We start from the raw sequence: 7,924 nt of genomic DNA on the forward strand, positions 1-7,924 counted from the left end.
TGACATGTATATTCAGTAATTTTTGTAACGACAACATAAAGACCATATTTTTTTATTTGCCACACTTTATATGTGGTCACATTTATATTCAATATCCATCGTTTCTATGTATCAATTGCAATTGACGGACATAATTGTTTGCTTGTACTAAAACACACACCGAATGATAGAAATGACGACGCCAAAGTCGGAATGGACAATACCGGTTATAAAGATATCACGGGACTATATTAACAAGGAGAAAGGGACAAAAATGGTGACAATTTGCACATTTATGTACATTTAACAAGATGGTTATAAATGGCACTATATCTCTACACAAAGCTACGTGGGTCTCACCAGGTGAAACTACAGTGATCCAGAACGACCGTATTTGCGTCAGTAAAAAATTCATAAGGTAATTGGAAGACGTGAGAACCGGGTGAGTTGCTGACATAGCTTCAGATCACTTAATTGTGGCTGTTAAGATGAAACTGAAACTAAAGAAGGACTGAAAAGCTGGAGAAACAGTACTGCAAATGAATAATGCAGTATTTCTTCGAGATAACGAAAAACTCAACGAATTTAAGACAACTCCAAACAACAGCTTCCAAACCCTACAAGATCTACTGAAGGAAGACGAAGCTATTATGGAAGACACCTGAAATGGGAACAAAGAAGCGCTGAGTTTATCATGTCAGGAGGTTCTGGGTCGCAAGAAGCATCACCATAGGGAGTAAATCTCTACTAAAACTCTGGGCAAGATTGAAGAAAGAACAGTAAGACAGCAATTAACAACAGCCGAACACGAACAGGGAAAGTCAAGACACAAGCTGAATATACAGAATCAAACATGCACATAAGAGGAGCATTAAAGCCGACAAGCAGAAATATGTGGGAGAACTGCAAGATAAGGAAATATGAAACAACTATATGACACAATGAAGTAATCAAAAGGGAAGTATATTGTAAATCAGAGAAACTGGTCACGAACAGAGAAGGCAGGCCAGTCACTGGGATTCAAGAACAGAGGAAAGGATACGTGGAACACTTCGATAAACTTGTGAATAGACCAACTCCATTGAATCCACCGGATATCGAAGCAGAACTCACCAACCTTCCCATAGATGTCACTCCATAACGGTCGAAGAAATCATGATGATCATCAGACAAATCAAGAGTGGGAAAGCAGTAGCATCTGACAACATACCGGCCGAAACACTGAAGTCAGACATTGAAGCAACTGCAGACATGCTCCACGTCCTACTCATAAATATTTGGGAGGAAGAACAAGCGCCAGCAAATGGGAAAGAAGGATACTATACCAAGATACCAAAGAAAGGAGATCTGAGCAAATGTGAGAACTACAGAGACATAACAGCACCATCACTGCCAGGAAAGATTTTCAACAGAATGTTACTGAACTGGATGAAAGACTCAGTAGACACTAAACTTCGAGATCAACAGGCTGAATTCCGTAAGGATCGGTCGTGGATAGAACAAATCGCGACACTATGGATCATCATTGAACAATCGTTTTAGTGGAACTCGTCACTATACATCAAACATCGCTGACTATGGGAAAGTATTTGGCAGTGTGGATAGCAGGACGTTTGGGAAACTTCTTCAACATTATGGTGTATCTGAGAAGATCGTCAATTTGGTACATAATTCCTACAACAGACTACTAGGCGAATTGGTGCACAGACGCATTCCATGTGAGAAACGGAGCAAGACAAGGTTGTCTACTTTCTCTACTTCCTCTTTCTTCTGCTAATTGACTGGATTATGAAGATCTCCTCATGTGGGATGACTCATAGAATACAATGAACAGATTGAATGCAAGTAAACGGATGTACTTCGCAGATGACCTGGTCCTTTAATTGCATATACTTCAAAAAATGAAGGTCAAGACAAACAGTGTAGTAGCATGCTCTGCATAGGTAGGCCTGAACATACACAGGTGACCATTCGGTGACCTTGAGCTCCGTCGAACACTACCTTATCGTCAATAGTCTGACAACTTTCAACGGTTAAATTAAATAACGAAACGTAAGTACTTAACATACACGATATTACAAGAACCCAGACGGGGAAGACTGAAGGACATAAAGCGCGGTTAAAAAATACATGAATGAAGGGTAAAATACAAGAGAGGGAAGAGAAATGAATAAATGACTACTGTCTAATGGAATGCTATGGAGAGATTTTGAGTGTGTTCTTTCCGTTACGATCACTTAAGAAAAATTCATTGCTGACAGAATGTGATAGGGTCAAAGTTGGTTGTAAATACTAACTTAGTTATATTGTTGCTCCAAGTTGGCTTTAAGGCCTGTTGGATCCACGCAGGAAATTCTGTCGTCTCAACTAACTCGTAATACCTCTTTGGTATCAAGACAAAAATTGTATCTAGTGCTTATAAACGACATGCTGTTAACGTTTACTTGGAAACAGGAGCGATCTGAGACAACAATACAACAGTCAGGACCAGTAAATGCCTCTGAAGTAAGAAAGCGGAGTGCTGGTGCAACAGATACATATTGTAGCTGTGAACAAATCCCCAAAATCAATAGCTCTGCAAGTGTTCGACACTGGATGCTGACCGCAGTTATTTTAATGGACTCATTTAGCTGAAGGCGCTCAGTCATGCATGCGCACCAGATCACTGTTCGGAACGGCGTGCTCAACGTCTCCGGCGATTACTAGCCGGATTAGATCAGTCACACTCCGATATATTGATAATCTATCAAGTATATCTTTCAACCTCCTCGCTTCTGACTTTTGGTTTCACTGGATGGGCGCGATTCAATTACAGAAGGCGTCACTGGTAAAGTGTTGTCAAACTACAATACCTGTGATATATTCAATATTTAAAATTGAAGGACGCGGTCCCAGTACAAAAAGAGAAAACTTATTACAAAATAGTTTTATTAATTGTACTGCAGGTTCAGCTTATGTAGGGCTTGTTCCTCTACCTCCGGTACGTTAACCCTTTGCTGCCCTGCAATAAGAAAAAAGAGTATTTGGGTGTACATACTGACATATCTTTCGGGGCACTCCATCACGTGACTTTGACTTTCAAAAAAATACGGTGAATATTCCTTTCGCTTTCCATATTAAAATACACAATGCCATTATTTCGGTTATCTGGTAAATATGCATTGATATGTGTAATTAGCACGTGTAATGCATCCAAGCTTGATTCATCCGAAAACACAATCAAACAGAATCTTGAACTCTATTTGAATCTCCCGCCTGTACAAGCCTCATATCTCAGCAAACCGGTTTTACGACTGATTCGGGAAAACTTGATATTTCCTCTGATTCGTCATACCACTAGCTAGGGATTCTACTCAACACACATTGGTTGTGAGAATAAACAGTATATGATACGATAACATCATAAATGTGACTAGAACTCGACTCAAACATCACACACTTTTTAATCGACCTATCACTCAGTCCAGTATCAACAGAGCGTCGAATAATATACATTCCCTGATAGAGTTAATTGCAGACATAACATACAGTGATCGGTTTTCTAAGGCATAGATAATTTCATCTTGTTGGGTAGATTGACCAGGATTCATTGTTGTTTTGCATCTAGTATGTGGTCACCAAGAAGCAAATTCCGACTCCTAGAATAATGCTGGGAAACCCGTTTCTTGGAGAGATAATGAGTCGTTATCATTCCACACTTTAAAATAAATAAGATCTGTAGTGAAGTATTCAAAAAGTTCAGGATCTTCCACTTAGATGTGAAGAACTTCTTGACTTTGTATGGTGTTCGTTCGAAAAAGTCTCCAGTGTTGCATAGGAGCAACCAGCAAGCTTTTGCAAAGTATTCGAGGGACTGTACTTAATTTTATCGCCAGGATCTCATAGCTGTCGTATGACTGGTTAGATTGAACGTTTGTGACTTTATCGTTTCCTTCAGATTACTTGATAATTACTCTACATCTGAGGCTTCATCATCTTATTCGTCTTTCAGAACAGGGAATTTATAGTTACACTACATGAACTTGTTCACTAGTTGTGAACTAATTAATTGATAGTTGATCAAGTGGTTCAAATGGTACAAATGGTTCAAATGGTACAAATGGTTCAAATGATTGAGGACGGAATAGAAGAAGCTTTCACTTAATGGGCTTCCGTGTCTATTAGCAGTGGACCATCAACACCTCCAGGCAAGAACCTGGGTATATTAACGATAATAGAGGAAAAAAGAATTTGGTAAATCATAATAATATGTTATCCTTAGTCCTTGAAAATAAGTCAAGTTTCCTCTTAAAGTACTCCTGGGGAGTCGCTTAGACTATCTCAGTCGTCAGCGAATCCCAGCATTTGACAACTCTTACGGAGTAGAAGTTGTGTCTGCAGTCTGTTCTGCTATGTTGGGTCTCCAGTCTCCGGGTGTTACCTCTTAGGTTAGTGTTGTGACTAGGCTTAAGAAGATGTCTAAGGAGATGACCAGAAGTGTTAAGGATACTGTTAGCCGTAAGAAGGTTACCTATAAGACGCCTATACTGTAACGGGTAAAGGTTAAGTAATTGGGGCGCTCTTCGTAAGCTTTGAATTTGAGTCCCCGAACTGATTTCGTGGCTCGGCGTCGGATAAACTCCAGAGCGTCCTTATCCTTTTGGAGAGAGGGAGAAAATACTATGTTTCAGTACTCTGACTCATCAAGATTGAGAAACTCTTGGTTGTGAAGTTGGTGCTCCTCCAGGCATGACCGTATGTATAGTGCTACCCCACCCCCCCATTCCTGTTTTTCTGTCGTTGCGAAATAAAGACATTCCAGTTATTGCTAGCTCCTGGTCCGTAAACTGAGACGTTATCCAAGTTTCAGATATTCCTATCAGATGAGCATTGTTAGCGTTGATAAGTTCATGTAGCCCATCCATTTTGTTTGGCAAACTTGCGGCGTTAGTGTATACGTAGTTTATGCTTTCAATTTGGAACGCGTGAGCTTCTTCTTGTGTGTCTATATGAGCCCTGCGTGAGAGGACAGGTAGCCTACCTATACATTGTTTACCGAGTTGGTAGTCCCTGTCCTTTACACGTTTTTTATGATCAAGACAGTCCACAAGTGTAATTGTCAGCTACAGCTTTCGTTTGCGCTTGATCCTGCTGTCGTGTGGCCTATCCGGATGCATATGGATGCCAGTTGGCAACCGATGTCTGTTGGCACGAAATGCTTTCAGAATTTCAGCCGCCATATGGGAGGAGGAGAAGGTTATGTTCAGTAGCTATCTAGAGTCTCCGTTTTTCTTGGCTAGTCGCATCACCTGTTGGGTCAGTATGTTTTTGAGTTTTAAGGAATGCTTAATGAATTTCCATTCCCGAATACCAGAGTTTGCTTGAGTTGGGTCCATATTTTCCGGCACACCTTGCACAAAACGCCTCGTGAGATTCCTTAGGCATGTTCCGGATGAGATTTCGTTCAGAATACGATATGTCGGGCAGTATTCTTACGTTCCCATCGGATTTCAGTAAGTGACTAGCTAGCAGGTTAGCGTTTTTTTTAGCGAATTTGCTTTTCTATGGGATGGGATCGCTAACCCCATGCCCAACCCTCTTCCTTTACCCGGGCTTGGGACCGGCAGTAACTCTAGAAGAGCTACAGGCCCAGATATAGTAAACAAGAGAGACCAGTCAAGGACAATGAAGGAAAGACAATCACGGAGATTCAAGATCAGGGGAAATGATGGGCAGAATACTTCGAGGAACTGCTGAATAGACCAGCCCCATTGAATCCACCGGACATCGAACCAGCCCACACTGACCTTCCAATAGATGTCACTCCACCAACTATGGAAGAAGTCAAGATGGTCATCGGACAAATCAAAAGTGGGAAGGCGGCAGGACCTGGCAATATACCAGCTGAAGCATTAAAGTCAGACACTGAAGTGACTGCAAACATGCTTCACCTTCTATTCAAGAAGATTTGGGTGGAAGAACAAGTGCCAACGTACTGGAAAGAAGGATACCTAATCAAGATACTAAAGAAAGGAGATCTGAGCAAATGCGAGAATTACAGAGGCATCTGTTTGCTATCAGTACCAGGAAAAGTTTTCAATAGAGTGCTGCTGAATCGGATGAAAGACGCAGTAGACGCCGAACTTAGGGATCATCAGGCTAGATTCCGTAAGGATCGGTCGTGCACAGACCAGATTGCGACACTACGGATCATCGTTGAACAATCAGTTGAGTGGAACTCATCACTATACGTCAACTTCATCGACTATGAGAAGGCGTTTGACAGCGTGAATAGGAGAACATTATGGAAACTTCTTCGACACTATGGAGTTCCTCAGAAGATCGTCAACATTATCCAAAACTCATACGATGGACTACAGTGCAAAGTGGTGCATGGAGGACAGCTGACAGATGCATTTCCAGTAAGGACTGGAGTCCGACAAGGCTGTCTACTCTCCCCATTCCAATTCCTTCTAGTGATTGACTGGATGATGAAGACTAAGACATCTGAAAGGAAATACGGAGTACAATGGACTCCTCAAAATCGATTAGACGATTTGGACTTCGCAGATGACCTAGCCCTCCTCTCACATACACACGAACAAATACAGATGAAGACCGCAAATGTAGCAGCAGCCTCCGCATCGATAGGCCTCCACATTCACAAAGGAAAAAGCAAGATTCTCAAATACAACACGGAGAACACCAACCCAATCACACTTGATGGCGAAACTCTGGAAGAGGTGGAAACATTCACGTACCTGGGAAGCATCACTGATGAACAAGGAGGATCGCATGAAGACTAAAAGACGAGGATTGGTAAAACAAAGACAGCATTTCTACAATTGAAGAACATATGGAACTCAAAGCAACTGTCAACTAGTTTCAAAGTCAGAATATTCAATACGAACGTCAAGACAGTCCTACTGTACGAAGCTGAAACGTGGAGAACTACTACATCCATCGTCAAGAAGGCATGAGTATTTATAAACAGTTGTCTACGCGAAATACTCAACATCCATTGGCCGGATACTATCAGCAACAGCGCTTTATGGGAGAGGAAAAACCAGCTTCCAACTGAAGAGGAAACTAGGAAAAGCCTTTGGAAGTGGTTAGGACATACATTAAGAAAATCACCAAACTGCATCATGAGGCAATCCCTAACTTGGAATCCGGAAGGGAAGCGGAAAAGTGGAAGGCCAAAGAACACATTATGTCGGAAAATAGAAGCAGATATGTAGAGGATGAATGTTAACTGGAAAGAACTGGAAAGAAAGGCTCGGGACAGAGTTGGATGGAGAATGCATCCTCTCGTTTTTGTCCTGCATAATGAGAGGAAGGTCGAGGTTGTCGATAAGGTTCATGGTTATGACAGTAATTGGTTTCCCAGGTTTTCCAGGGCGTCTAGGTTTGGTACCTTGTTGTTTGGATGTCAAAGCGCGTTTTCGATTCCTAAACTCAGTGATGACGGGGTGGACAGTCTTGGGGGTAGACTGTGCGGTCAAGTCACCAATTGATTTCCGCACAGTACTTGGGATGTTCAGCTTCGGCGGTGACGCTTGATCCTTTTTACTTCTGTTAACGCGTGTCCAACCACCCACAGGGTTTTTGCGAACCGTTGTTTCATTCAAGGACCCTTCCCTGGGGGACCCAAGTTTACTGAGGGAGTCGATCACCGTCGATGTTAAGATGGTGCTGAGTTTCAGCACGTCATCACTCGTGCCTTCACCTGCACCGTCGATAACCGACCTGTTGATATCCCTTTTCTTGTCTGCCCTGTGCATTCCAGTTTTGTTACCCGTCGTGTTACTGTCATTTACCAAATTTTTAGACAACTTGTCTCTCGGACCTGTTAGTCAAGTTTATGGAATATCCAAACATAACAGAGTGAATCACCTCTGCAAAAAGACATATTACTCCCATACTTATTCATTTACGGTAGTTTATTTTACAGTTACTGCTCTAA

The sequence above is a fragment of the Schistosoma mansoni genome (assembly GCF_000237925.1).
Source record: "Schistosoma mansoni, WGS project CABG00000000 data, supercontig 0413, strain Puerto Rico, whole genome shotgun sequence".
NCBI lineage: Eukaryota > Metazoa > Platyhelminthes > Trematoda > Strigeidida > Schistosomatidae > Schistosoma > Schistosoma mansoni.